The sequence below is a fragment of the Apostichopus japonicus genome, chromosome 11, assembly GCF_037975245.1.
Source record: "Apostichopus japonicus isolate 1M-3 chromosome 11, ASM3797524v1, whole genome shotgun sequence".
NCBI classification, from domain to species: domain Eukaryota; kingdom Metazoa; phylum Echinodermata; class Holothuroidea; order Aspidochirotida; family Stichopodidae; genus Apostichopus; species Apostichopus japonicus.
In genome coordinates this window covers 25,132,277-25,148,139 of record NC_092571.1, presented here as the reverse complement: position 1 = coordinate 25,148,139, position 15,863 = coordinate 25,132,277, and the positions used below count along the sequence as shown (strand labels likewise).

The window sequence follows — 15,863 nt, the reverse complement described above, 5'->3', positions numbered from 1 at the left end:
CAACGCAAATTGGAATGCACACACAGAGGACTCGTGAGTAAATGCTGAAGGAGTTCACGTTACTGTTTTTTCTCAATGTAAAACACATTTGGCATACAGTGCGATAAAACTAGCAGATTTCTCTCAGATCAGAATGACCACCAGGATTGATCAGTCTGAATAATCTAGGTTTTAGTGTATGTCTCCTGTTTTGTATATTAAAATGACAAAGAAACACAAATCCCTATTGAGTTTTGTTGTTTCTTTCCTTTAGAATTTTTGTTTTCTTTTTTAGTTTGTTTGTGTGAGTCACGTTATCATATTAGGCTTGTATTTATTTATTTATTTTTTTATTTATTGACTATCACTACAATAGTCTCAGGCATTTTCAGGGAAACAAACCGATTTATATGTAACAGGAAATAGTTGGTTCAACCAGTTCCTGGTATAAATTTCAGCTGATCGGTAAGGAAACAGTTTGATGTGGCCATAGTTTCTTCTTCCTTGAATTCTTAACCTATTAGCAAAGAAAATATTAAACCGCTATTTGACAAATGAAGCTGTTGATTGCACATGTTATCACAATTTCCACATATTAACCTTCCCATTACTTAAACAGCAATAAAAAATAATATTCACTGATTTATTCCTCATAGTTCTAACATGTTTACTTCACCAAGGCTGGGTAAACAAACATCATGTAAAAGCATTTTGTTTCTTTTCTTTTTTTTCCCCACAATATTTTAAGCAGGCCCTCTAATATATGACCTACAGTTAGTCAGCTACCTTGAAAGCCAGGCAATATTTACTTGTTAAATGCCAGTAGATATTTCCATATATACCAGTAGAAAAGAAAAAGCACTGGCATTATGCTACCAGTAGACATTAAGTAGATAAACACATGATATTTGGGAAACAATCATCAGTCAAAAAAATGGCAATTAAAGGAAATTCCTCTATCCACCCCTCCCTCCCTCCCTGCCCCATGTATCCCCTTCCTCCCCAAGAAAGAAATTTAAATAATGTGTATAAATCTTTGCGAAAGGGCTCAGATCTGCTGATTGTTAATTACCTGTCAGCTTCAACTGAACAATTTTGGCCATCAGGATAGAGGTATATCGGGTGGCCTCGTAGATACAACCAATCACAGAAAACGAACAGTTTGTCAACTGCCGGTCGCCAATGGCGACATGACTGTGTGGTATGATATATATGACTAAACATTTCCATAATGATAGATAGTACAATCGTTTTCATATCTCATTGTGAATTCTTGGAAGGGTGTCATAGCCCTCTGTTACATGGACAATAACTCGTTTGTATCAATTGCTGTTGTTGTAGAGTACATATTCATGGTGAATTCTTGGAAGGGTGTCATAGCCCTCTGTTACATGGACAATGACTCGTTTGTATTAATTGCTGTTGTTGTAGAATACATCATGATGGGAAATGCCAGTCGTACTTGGACTCAACAGGATGTTTTTAGCAGGAATCTATTGAATTTTGATCTGAATTGTTCAAATAGAAATGGCATTCATTGATCTTACACGTCTGTATGACATTCTGTGAAAAGACACTGAGAGATCCGCGACAGTGTGAAATGTTTCATGAAAAGGTAATGAGGACAGCGTTGAAGAACTAAGAATGCATAATAGACTCCGGATGTGTGACCTGATTAATTCACTTTGGCTTCAGCTTTGAGTACAACATTTCTGTATGCTGCCATGTTGGACAAATCTAACCGTAATAGTAATTAGCGACTTTGCGATCCGCGTTATAGTCATTGCAGATGTGGATACTTTATCACGATAACCATTTTACACACCAATTAACTATTTAAAAGAATACTTCTTGTTATATATCACTTTAAACTTTAAACACAGCAGCTGTTGTATTCGTTAACCAGGTCATGGGATTTGGTTTTGCAAGGGTCAGTTCGAGTGTAATTATAGTCTACAGCCATTTATTTATGTATCTTAATTAGCTATCAACTCTACCTGTTGGCTCCCTGCTTGGTTAATTCGTGGGGTTATTTTTGGCCTGGAGCTCTTATGGAGGTCAAGGTAACCTACAACTTATGCATGAGAGAACTGGCTATTAATTATAGTACACTGCTGTATGGGTATAGATAGCATGGTTGTCTTAAAGCAAGGGTGATATGATTTAAAGTAGTAGCCAATACACTGATCATCCTATAGACTGCTGCTATTGATGTAATATGCTGTTGAAACTTAAAGGGAGTGATGGTTCACTGTAATATGTAACAGGTGACTGTCATATTGAGATTAAAGGGTGTGAAGACTCACGCACAAAGTAACGTCTCATGCCGGTAATCTGACCTAGTTTTGAATGGGGTGTAACAGAAGTGTTAGACCCCACCATCGATCCCAGAAAATAGACACATTGCTTGCTACTGTCGGTAATTAGACACTAGTGTACAGTGAATACATACAGCTACGGTCAATACCCACAACAGTGCATAGCAGCGATGGACATCTCAGGTCCAGATAAAAGATAACAAGGTATCACGTTTCATTACTGTCTGCATTTTGTAGCGACAAGAAGAAAACGTCATTTGCAAGCAACAGAAAGTTCACTTTTTCAGAGCGCAGCCCGCGGTTTGGCGCGAGTCTTCAATGCCTTAAAGTGTTAATTGCTTTGAGGAACTTTGAAATCTTGTCAGTCCTGCTAGCCATATCCTGGGTGCGGGACAGGGGGGGGGAGATGCTTAGACTTTAAATGAGCAGGTCACTCCTACACAGGAGGTTGCCTTCCTCGCTGTTTTTATTTAAAGGAGCACTGCAATATTTATATAAACTGCTGGCAATCAGAGGTCAGTGTTGTTTATTCGATATCAATAATTGGTTTGCTTAAAGGAGCAGTTCACCCTATACTTAAGAGGTGACTTCCTGATTGTTGAATAGGAGAATTGTAATTTACTTATGTACTGCTGACAAAACCTTAGTTTTGGAGGTTCACAGGGAAAAGATCTGTCCAGTCGTGTATTGGATATCTGTTATTGTCTTAATTCGAAGAATAAAACTGTTGTCAATGCTGCATTTCTAATTGCAAAAAGCCTGTTTAAGTATTATCACAGGCTCCACTGCTCCTTTTAAAGTTGTTTTAAGGAGCAGTGCAATATATGCCGTTTGCTGTGATGTTTATAGCTGCAATGTTTCCGCAGTGGGACAGGGAAATCTGAGATTTTAACAAATATAATTATAAAGCTTGTGAAGTGAGGCAATTAACTCCCAGCTTTGTAAGTTTGTTTTGTTGAAGCAAGCCTTAAAATATTGCAGTTTATTCCATATGGTTGAATGAGTATATTACATAATAATCTGTGATGTCTGATACAATGGATTGGTTTTGTTTAAATATCCAAACCTTGGAATATAATGAAACTTCTTAATAAAATGAAGTTAATGGTGGTAAGGTATTTATTATGTGAGTTTCATGTGTTCTCAGTAAGTATTCATTTTAGTTGTAGAGGTTCCCATGTGCATCAGCAATTTAAGACAGATTCATGTAATGCATGACATTATATATATTGCACAATGTGTTTTGATTTACAAAACCTTTCAGCATGATTATGAATTATCATAATTGATTCAAATCAATGATGTAGCCATGCCGGTAGGTACATGTTATTGGTTGGACATCAACCACACTCATGGCACACCAATTAGTACAAATCAGAAATTGTTGTCTTTAAATTTCCAACCAGAATTTTTCATAAAATGAATCAGTAGGGGAGAATTCTTATGACATTTTTAACAAAACTGAACCAAAATTAGCCAGGCGCTGAAATATAATGCTTGCCCTGGCTATCCATCCCTGCTCTCAATTACCTACACCTACTCCCTGTTAATGCACCTCTGACCTCTGTCACCCCTCGGCCCCTCCCTCCTTCCTTGCCCCCTCCCCCCAAACTTTCCCATCGATGTCCACCGCAACATTTCTAATGCTGATTCTTGCCCACTTGCGAGAGGAATTTACCATATATAACGTAACTGTAGTCTGTTGCCATTGTAAACATTGTAAAGAAAGGAGAGCTCTATTTGACACAATTACTCTGTGGACCAATGTGCTCAATCAGTTTCACAAATATTGACCTCTTTTGTCTTAAAAGGTTCAAGTGACTAATTTTACAACCATTAGCATTATGAATTAGTTAAAGCAGCTGGTAGGATATTGACTCGTTTCTTTTCTTCATATATCTTCATTTTTTTTTCATCTTTGCGATGTCACAGATTAATTCTGATGGTTATAAATAACCTACCGGAAAGTACTTCTGATGGTTATAAATAACCTACCGGAAAGTACTTCTGAAATTTGTTCTCTTTTTCCATCAGGTTTTAAACTTCAATGCCAAAACTGCAATTTTTACTGAGTCATTTTGTAACTAAACTTTTTTTTTTAATCATTACAGCAATTTCACATTCTTGTCACTTCCTCGTTGCTATATATAAATTGTATGCAGATTTGGCAACTGGTTTATTATCAATATAATCACCAACCCACTAGTGCTGTTACTTTCTTATCAATATAATCACCAACCCACTAGTGCTGTTACTTTATTATCAATATAATCACCAACCCACTAGCGCTGTTACTTTATTATCAATATAATCACCAACCCACTAGCGCTGTTACTTTAAGAATTGTGACAGGGGTTCCGTGTTTGTCAGAGGAGAAAGGGACGACTGCGTTCAATGACAGAATGTGACCGGCTTCACACTATGCTCACACATAGGAGGTGACACCGATTACTTCTGAGTGTTTTTCTTTATCAATTAGACAGGACCTACTAAGGTGTCTTGTCAGATCCCACAGGGTCCTACCCTGTTGCTGATCCGTGAAGGAACACATCTGAGATTTAAAAAAAAAAAAATAATAATAAAAATAAAATTAAAATAAAAAATTAGGGGAAAATGAATGACATTTTGGACTTTCCTATGGTCCTATGTATAGGCTTTACTATATATGAACATTATTCCTTGACTTTGGAAGTTTTTGTAAAATTTATTTATTGTTTTCTTTTTGGAAGGAAGACATCTGAGATTTAAAAAAAAAATCAATTTGAAAATTAGGGGAAAATGAATGACATTTTGGACTTTCCGATGGTCTAACATAATTCCTTGACTTTGGAAGTTTTTTTTAAATTTATTTATTTATTTTTTGGGGGTGAATTTTCCTTCAGATATGCTTACACAGTTCTAAGAATGTAAGTTTCCTTTAATTGCCGTGCAATGTCTGATCAGTTTCCACACCGAAACCTGAAACGGGCGATCGATCGATGTATTCTTCTCTGGAACTGTTTGGAGGGGTCACACTCCTTGGAAGAATGTATCCTTCCCATGAGTCATGTCCAAACTCCTTCAGGAAGTTACATATAAAATTGGAAGCTTTGAAAAGAATAAAGAAAACAATTTTCTTTGCCCTTTCACACTTTGTTGTAAATTTACTTCAGTTAGCATATCTGATGATTTGATTTCCTTCTCTCCCCCTCTCTAGTCTGATCAGATTTGTGATGATCTTAAATTTTCCTAAAACAAAAGGCTATGGAGGTGTTCGCCAAAAAAAAAAGCAATCTAAGAATTATCTGAGTGGAAAGTACCAATCTTTTACAGCTTTAGTGTGCACCACTGTTGATAATTTACATGATAAAAACCTTATCACAAGATCACAGGTAGAACTCAGAAAGACTGTAGAGAAAGTTACCCCATGCAGCATTTGACAAGTTTCCTTCCTTCTCTTTTCTTAAATTAGGAAGACTTGGTCTTTAACGCCAGAAAGCAGGAGAGCTATAGCATGCTTTAAAATGGAGAAATGCGACACAAAGAATATACTGTGATGATAAGTTGTAACACATCAGTTTAAACTAATAATTCCACCGAATTGAAAATCATAAAATTCTGTTGTAGTAAATGTCGAACGAAATGTTCTTTGTCAACTTGCCGGTGTATTCTACCGACCGGTTCTAGTTCAATGACTAGTAATAATCTGCGGTGGAAATGCAAATGTTTTTTTTATTATTGTTCTACTGTCTTGCTGTCTTTGACTCACAGGAATCGCTTTCAACGGTATCGATTTGATTCCTTTCAGCCCATTTGTTTGAGTGACTATTTTAACAGTCTGGTGGGTGGGTGTGCTGCACCTAATTGTGACTACTCTGCATGCAAGCTAAGAATCTACAGATCAGATAGCTTAGTAAGAGGCATGAAGGGGGCAAAACATTGACCTTGTGGTTTTCCACAAATTTAAAAATTTGACAAAGGAAACGTTTTGCTATCGAATCCATTGTTTGGTTGATCTGGACAGTGTATTGTGTGTTACTCAGGTCATTGAAATTTGGTACACCACTTTATCAGGAGGGTGCATAATTGTCTTTATTATACTTATTAATAGCTATCTCACTAAGGGAGGGCTTACATATATGGCCTAGCTGTTATCGATATGTCTTTGTCTAATTTTTAACCTTCTAAGGCTTGCATTTCTTTTGATAAAAGTTCATTCCAAAATTTTTGCACGTTTGTGATTGTGAATAATCTATGTACTGATGACAGGATTAGAGAGAGTGGCTATACCACTGGTAACGTATATACAGAATCAATTGCAGTAGTCAAATCACTTCTGTTTTAAAATTTGAAGTGAGGGATTAACTCTGGGTTACAATATTTTTCAACATGCCCTCCTCCCATTCCCCTACCCCCCCCCCCACTAGGATGGGACCATGTGAGTGTGACCAGGATAAAGCACTGGCATGTTTAACCTGCAAATTGGCAACAAATATATTATCTACCAAGGTCTGAAAAATTGCAATTTGCGCATTACTATTGTTTCAAATATGGCTGTAAACACAACCCGTGATGATTCTGTTCATTTTGGGAGAGTGGACAAGAAGTTACTGTAGAAAGGTGATATTTCTAGAAATTAGGGGTGATTAATGAAAGCCCACATAATTTGTAAAGTCGACCATTCTCATTTAAAAGTTGAACATTGACCGATATGCTTCAGTGTGGTTCTCCCATTTGACCCCCCCCCCAACAACAGGCACTATGGCGGGGCATTGCATGTTCCGCATACTTACTGGCGCCCCTGGCGCTAGCTGGCATAACCAGCATTCTGTTCCCCCCCCACCCACCCAACTGTTATGCTGTGCACCCCACTCCAGCACAACCTACTACCAGTTAAAGTAGCAGCTCCCTGCTACTACCAAATGTATGGCAAAGTGACTACTGTTGCCAATGAAATCAGATTTTAACCCATTTGGTTGAATGTGTAAATCCATCATCACATTTGGGTTCGAAATGACCTACTGAATACCAGGAGCAGAGCACAGCTAGACTTTTTGATTTTTATGGGGCCCCACTGCTTTCTTGGGGTGGGGGAGGGGGTAGGGAGGTAGGCATGACCTATTTTCTGGTAGAAGAAAACATTTTTTCAGATATTTGGGAGCCTAGACCCCTTTCAGATTGTCTTATACACTGTATACAATCCTTGAGGACTAATGATAACATTCATTGATAATATGGCATGGTATCTTTATAAACTGTCCATGTATCATCCCTTCATAGGTATATGGTAGGCTATAACATGATAATAGGTCTATACAACTTTCCCCCCTACCAATTACAGGTGATTTTCATACCAAAGTTCCCAAGGGTGTCTGGTGAGCTATATAATAGCAAAAGAAAAGAAAATGTATATAGAACATATAATCTAACTTAGTTTCATATTTGACAGTTTTATGTTATACATCAGCTGTCAGAGATAATGTTACCATGGCAATGTTTAGGGATTTATATGACAAAATCCCTTGGCCTAGCAGGAGGTACAACTCTGACAAGCTTTGTAAGAAAGTATAGTGGTATGTATAATGGGTTATATGATATCAGAGAAATGAATTGAAAAATTGCCAGGTGAGTACTCCAATATGCAGCCAAAAGTACAAAAAAAGAACAGGCAATAAACAGAATTGGTAAGAACAGCCTGCAGTGGCTTTAAAGGGTTTGAAGACTTGCCCAAAAAGAAATGTCTAATGCAGGTAATCTGACCTAGTTTCGAATCAGGTGTAACAGAAGTGTTAGACACCACCATCGATCCCAGAAAATACGCACATAGCTTGCTACCTTCGGTAATTAGACACTAGTGTACAGTCAGTACATACAGCTGCGGTCAATACCCACAACACAGTGTACATAGCAGCAATGGACATCTCAGGTCTAGATAAAAGATAACAAGGTATCACGTTTCATTACTGTCTGCATTTTGTAGCGACGAGAAAACTTCACTTGCAAGCAACGGAAAGTTAACTTTTGCAGAGCGCGGTTTGGGGCTAGTCCTCAATGCCTTTAATCCTCTGACACCATTTCAAAGGTGTAATGCACTTTAGTTGACCCAAATATTAAAGAAACAACTTCCCTAATTTTCATGTGAAAGATATTATTCATATACCATTGTAGCCCCATGCATCCAAACTAAAACATATTAGACCTACAAACTCATAGAGGAAATACTCAATGCCATTTGAAACAGATTGCCTACAAGGCAGTCATTTACTTGTTGTTACGTGAAACAGCTCTTGTACAAGGCAGTCGTTTATCTAAATTCATCCATGCAGTCACTTACCGAGAAAGTACAAGTGTTTAATGTTTTAGGGCAAACAAATGACTTCCTGTAATGGTTTTCTTTGTAATTGCTGTGGATATGAGCTGTCCCTTAATTCTTCTTTGAAATTTAAAACCCTCTCTAGATATATGTCACTCGCTCCCCCTCTTGAAGTACAGAGTCAAGACCATTGTGAATTAAGAAATATGTTACGATACCCAGTAACCATAGCAACTGGATTGTAATCGCTCTAGTCTAGATCATATTTCTATTGATGAGAATTCATTTACTCATCGTGGGGAGTTGTCATCAGAGAGGGAGGGAGGATAAAAAACCAGAATTCATGCATCCCACCGGTGAGTGGATAAAGGAGACAGGATGTCAAACCGCATACATCTAAGAGAAAAGTTTTGACCAGAGCTTGGTTTTTCTTCTGCAAACTATTTATTTTTTCCTTCTTTTTATTTATTTTTAATTTTTTTCTTCCTTTATTTATTTATTATCATTTTTATTGGGGGAGGGGGGGGGGGATATTCATGTCTGTTTCTTATATAATAGTTATAATAGGGGAACATTAAAACCCCAAAACTTGTTCCTGTTATTCATATGCACATATGCCAGAAAATTGCCAACATTTGAGGAAACTGACAATACAGTCTTAAACATATTCAACTTACTTCAAAAATTGCAAGCTATAACACCATCATTGTATGCAACTAACAATCCTTCTTTACTTAATAAAATCAAAATCAAAAAATAATCAAAAAATATTCACAATTAGGAGGGAGATATTTCATTCACATAGATCCCTTCCCCAGGCCACAGCACATGCCATTAGAGATAGAGTTGCCACGACGATGAAGGTGAAGATTAGGGTCACAATAAAGCAAAGTATAGTTTGAACACCTAGGCATCTTACCGCTACAATCCGTACTGGGACTTACTTGCATACTGGTTTGCATACAGATTTGTATAAAGATTTGCATACAGAATTACATATGAATAACACAAAAATACATATGAATACTAGATGTACACTTGTTTTATGCTGTTCCTACAAACAGCTTCTTAATTGTTTGCTGCCTGCTTGCATGCAATGTTTGCATAAGACATGCATAACAGTAGCTTAATTGCAATAAATGGCCGTTTATGAGTACAACGATCTCATGCACAAACATGGTTGCAGGCCGGTACATATATTATCTACATACTGGGCACCTTGAATGATCGAAGCTTACATGTGCAGGCAAGGCAAAAAGCTTTTGGTAGCAAAATTTGCAAGAAATTATTTCCCCATTGAAGGATTGATATCGGCTATGGCTTCCAAAGAATGGTGATTTTGGAGATAAATAAATCCATCATAGAAATTTCCCTGATTATATAGATCTGCTGTTTGTAGAACACAAAACAGCATGCATGTCGTATGATTTCTGTAAGGAAGTATCATAAATAAAGAACAACACCTTTCAATTTATCCAAAACTATAGTATACAACCTTTCAAAGGAAAAACTTCCTCTCTATCGAGATTCCACGAACGGAATTTCCCTCAAAGCATGTTTACCCCTATCTCATACCTACTACTTCCTTCTTGATTGTTTAGAACATTGTTTCCTTTGTTGCTTTTCTCTCTAACAAAAACCAGTCATGCAGTCAGTCTGTTCATTAATTATCAAAGTTCACTCACCATTTGATATTTCTATCCTAAGAGAGGTTAAAATGTTGATTTTCATGGGGCAATTAAGCACCCTGAAGTCTTGATCGAGGTTTTTCAAATTTCCCAAAATCAGCAGAATTGTAAATTATAGTCAGTAGAACTAAAAAGAGTGTAGGTATATCCCTAAGGTCTAAGGTTTTATTTCAACTTGGCAAATTTGTTTTGGGCAGGATAGGGGGTGGGGACACCCGAGGTTCATATACCCCTTGCCAATGCTACTCTCCTCACCCCCTCCCTCCTCACCCCCTTCCTTCCCACCCGGGTCAATGACATAGCTGTTACTAACATTCCAAGAAAAAGCCAACTAATTGAGGATGTTTTATCTTAAGAACCATGTACTTGACAGCATCAATTTCCTTCTTTAGTGCTGCTGAAATTCTAGCCTTCTTCTGTCTCGAAATCTTTTGAAAAATATGTAATTCAAAACTTCCAAACATGACGATAAGTTGGTATAATATCATGCATGCCCTATATGAAAAATATCTCATCTGAAAGAAGAAATGAGAAATCAACCGCAAAATAAACAGTTGATATGCCTTGTGTTCTCACGTACTGGGCCTTTAATCTTTTAGGACCCTACGGACCCTTGATTTATCTGCCTAATAATAATCCTGCCCTGTATGTGTAACCAATGATGACACTGATGGTAATGAAGACAATATTTAAAAAATTCTTCTCCTTTTTTTCTTCTCTCCATCCCTTGTCTACTAATCCCCTTACATCTATCTCTTTGTGTTCACCATGCTCATTAACCTGTCTGTATACTGTGCATGTTGTTGTCCCTTCTGTTACTGTTACTTGTCATTTAGCCTTTGAAAAAGATCCTGCTAGGATGGAAACGTCAGGCCAACTAATTTACACAATATTAAATTATATCCAATTCAACCCTCTCCCACCCTCCTCCCTCCCCCTCCCCTAGACAAAGCAGTAAAGAAAACTTATAAAAATGTGCCAAAATTCTGTAGTTAAACCTTTTACCGCCACCCCCCCCCCCTCCACATAAATGATTCACTATTTAAACCCTACAATCCTTCTTTACACTTGCTGTTTTACACATTCCTATTTGGGTATTAAAACTAGACATAGTCAATTGCAGCAAGTTCGATTGCACTATGTGTATTGTTTAACATTTAACATACACAAATTATTCGTTCTCTCTTGGGAGATTACAATACAATTATAACTAGGCGGGGTGTTTTTTTTTTTGGTATTATATCACAGGTGTATCTACTGGTACAACCTTTTGTTTGGTTCATAGCAAATTGTGTTCAAATTTTATCGCAAGAGATGCTTATTCAAGCAGAAACAAATAAATGTTGCTGGCAAGTGGCAATGTTAACATAGCAACTCAGGTCATGTCATGTAGGCCTAATATCGGTACTTCAGATGGTTTAAATGTAACAACTCATTTAGATTATTTTTATTTATTATTTTTATGTTTTTACAACACCCTCCAGTGGATGCCTCTTAATTAAAGCTGAGTCTTGACTACTCTTTGTGTCAAACTTTGATGAAATTGTCCGCTTCGGCTTTCCTTGGTCTTCAGCGTTTCAAAACTGAGGGCGCTGTCATATCGTTCCTAACAGAGCCGTAGGTACGGTTCTGGGTCCGAAATGCATGTGATCTATACCGTTTACAGATTGCCAAAGATTTTGTACAGCGATGTAGTATATATCTCACCCATTGTACTAGTTTTGAAAGTATCATGGTTCAAAAGATCTTGTCATAATTACGATAAGAATCAGGGTTGTATTAAGCAATAGTCCAGTATATTCCATTTTGGAGATTTTGATACAATTTTTACTGATGCTGAAAGGTTTAGCTCAGTATAGTGGGTGTGACTGAATACTTCAAAGAAGCTATCTGATTGGTTGAAGACCAGACGTATCAAGTCACCAAACCAATGGTGGGTAACATTTCATTGCTAAAATGTGCTAAAGTTGTGAGCATGTCACACTACATTATGTGTGATTACGGCATATTTGAGAGACTTCAGTTTGTCAAGTTTGGTGGAACTAGAAGGACAGACATGACAGCCCCCTCGATATATTTTAGGGTGTGGCTGGAGATCACCATAGCAACGTAGTGCATTATCATGATTGCATGGTCAAGCTGATGTCGTAATTGGATCAAATATAAAAGGATAAGCACATCTTGTTATTAAAAAAGATTACGCAAAGTTACAGGCTAAAATAATTTTAATGATTAACACAATGAAGTATATAACGCAAAGGTTTAAAGTGATAGCAAACGATATCGTGAATGTACTTTCGGATAACACACAGGTTTTTAAGGATAACTCAGAGCAGGATAATACAAACGTATCGGGATAGCATGAAAATATGTAATTAACACAAAAGTGCATAGGATTACACAAAACTACAGTATAAGGATTAACACGACTGTATGAAAGGATATTACACAAGGTAAATACACAAGGTATCAGAAGGCATTACACAAGGTACAAGGTAAATAAGGATAACACAGCTATGTAAGGATAACAAAAAGGTAACATAAGGATCTTAAACACATAGGTACACAAGGATAACACAAAGGTACATGAAGGTATACACAAAGGTACATTGGATAAACAAAGGTGTGTGATGGTGTACACCAAGGTACATGAGGGTACACACAAAGGTACATAAGGATTTACACAAAGGCCCATGAGGGTATACACAAAGGTACATGAGTGTATGCACAAAGGTACATGAGTGTATACACAAAGGAACATGGGGATTAACACAAAGGTACATGAGGGTATCCACAAAGGTACATGAGGGTATGCATACACAAAGGTACATGAGGGTATACACAATGGAACATGGGGGTATACACAAAGGAACATGGGGGTATACACAAAGGAACATGGGGGTATGCATACACAAAGGTACATGAGGGTATACACAAAGGAACATGGGGGTATACACAAAGGAACATGGGGGTATACACAAAATTATATGAGGGTATGTATACACAAAGGTATATGGGGGTACACAATCTGGTGGTTTCATTTCGAATGATTGTTAGTTATTTTGTAACTGGTTCTGATATAGAAGGTAATGCAGCTAGTCACCAAAATAAAACAAGGAATGTTGAGATAGGCCAAAATTTGTGTGGGACGCAAAATTTTCTGTAACAGAATGAAGTATTAAGCTAATATGTATACACACTAAATTTATGTCTATCCCATTATGTGTGGATATTACTTGGCATATAAGTGACACAGTCACTTTCAGTCCTTGCTTCGACAAGCAGCTCTTAAACATTCTTCTTTTCCAGTTTCAGACCTTGACATTGGACAAGTGTCAAGCATCCCAATTGTATTCGAATAATAGCATGCTTGAGTTTGGCAAATGAAACACACCTGTTAAATCAATGTATAACCTTGCAATTCCAATGTAAAATAAAGGAATCTAAAGCATCTAGTCAAGTTTGCTTCTTAAATCTTTCCTGAATTTTGACGAAGTGATTACATCACTTATCAGTACGGTACAGTTCATCATGTGATTGTTGTTGCAGTGTGTTTTATAGCACAACCGGGTTTTTTTTGCTGCAGTATCATTAAGAAACTATACAAGAAGATCAAATAATATGATCTTTGGCATCTAACAGAATTGTTTAATCCATGATTTCATTTATCACATTCATCATTAATAACCTTTTCATAAAATACTTTTGTATATTTTAGTTAACTGTTTTTTTTTTTTGTATGCCATTCATATGTTCTATTTATTATGGTAAATAAGCTGCTTTAAACCAGTTAATTTCTCTGCATGTATTGTCTTGCGTGGTTGGCACTTAAAAATCCTTTCAAGTCTAAAATATTTATCAAATCCGACTGTAGTCAACACTCCTCGATTGAAATCAGAAAATTTCAGACGTTTATTTTATCTTCCCTCCTAATTTGAAATGGAAACTTAATTGGTTCATTAAGCTTCATGATGATGTTCTGAAATTGCCTAAAGTTGATGGGTAAAAAAATACAACAAGTTTGAAATAGAAGAACAATGTTTTCTGAATCTGTCACTTTATGATCGAGTATAACATATATCTTGAAGTGTTCACCAGATTATTGCATGTGAACAAGAGGGTTTTACTTAAAGAGAATATAGACATTTGATGTCGCTCTTCTTTAACCAGTTATCTCGAACAGCACAGCCATGGAAACTTTTGCTGTGTCTAGAATGATCCAGTTTTGGATATAAGGCACAGTGTGTCAAAAGTTTAAGAAGATGACATCCTCAACTTCCTCAAGATAAACTGCAGCTCTAGTATTTAATGGTCATCTGTATACCTGCCTACTCCCCCACCCCACTTCCCCCACACCCCCCCTCCTCACCTCTCTTCCACATCCTAAATGCTATACAGTGAAATGAAATTGTGGTTAACCAAAAACAGTAAATAATATATTAGCCTGTTGGCTGTGAGGAAACAGTTGTCCAAAATGTCAGATATTGCATCTCTCATGAAGATGGTTTGAGGTTTAGCTGTTTCCTCAAACCTATACCTTAATAGCCTGCTAGGTGTCAGGAAATACCTAATATCTGTATTCTAATATCTCAGATATTGTTGGTAACTAAATTGTATAGATTACAGTATACCCTTTCTTTGCACCTATTAAACATGCTAATAGAGCTGTAGGTGTGATGTAGCAACAAAACCAACTGGAACCTTTTTGAATTAGCTGCAACAAATCTAGAACTGCAAGACTTAATGGTGGCTGTAGTGTTTTTAACTTATCTTAAAGCAGCATTTTGCATTTTGTCCTTGTTTTCCACTTTTTTGACAAGTCCATCAAGTTTTTTACATATATCAATCACAAAACAGCAAACCAAGATATTAGCCAAGTTTTTTCGCTGCCAAAATCGTTTATTGGCGAGTACTTATGGACATTTGCAGATAATGAGAAAAGTGTCCTCTGACAAATAACATATTTAATATTAATCGCATACAGTTCCCCCAACCCACTAGTTTGAATCCAACCAATCAGAGATGCAGGTTTAGTTATGAGCCGTTGCTTAAAATAGATTCAAAACGTTGAGTTGGTAACTTGGTCCAACCAGCGAGCTGGAATAACAGCTCCCTGGTACAACTGCCATAGACAATCTACACCAATCAATCATGGTGTTGTATTACGCATTGGCCATTGACGTTCGTAGCTTTTAAATATTCATATTATGGGCGAGGTTTATTTGGATCCCAACGGAAAATATCTTCGAGAAAAACAAAGTTGAAAGTTGTCAATTTTTTCGACTTTTATCCCACCATTTGAAGTAAGATTTGAATAGATAAGCTTGTTATGTATGTCGTTATGGCATCGTGGAGTCAGTGAGGTTGAGAAAAACCATAGAAAAGGATGCAAAATGCTGCTTCAACCCCCCACACAATGGTCAAAGACAGACCTGAATGCAAAATTAATCGTGCACGTACCAAAGTTTGATAATTCCGGGGCATTTTAACTTTTTAATAAGTATTAAGGAGTACCTAGGGGACAATTAAGGGGCATCTGAGGGAGCAGTGAAGATTATTTTAAGAGCGGACTTTCTAGTAGTAAAA

General features: G+C 36.9%; 1 protein-coding gene across 1 annotated transcript in view; it reads left to right on the top strand.

Moving 5' to 3' along the window:
- Positions 1-15,863, top strand: part of LOC139975951 (Parkinson disease protein 7-like) — an 87,942-nt gene that overhangs the window by 31,327 nt on the left and 40,752 nt on the right. The gene's annotated exons all lie outside the window — the stretch shown is intronic.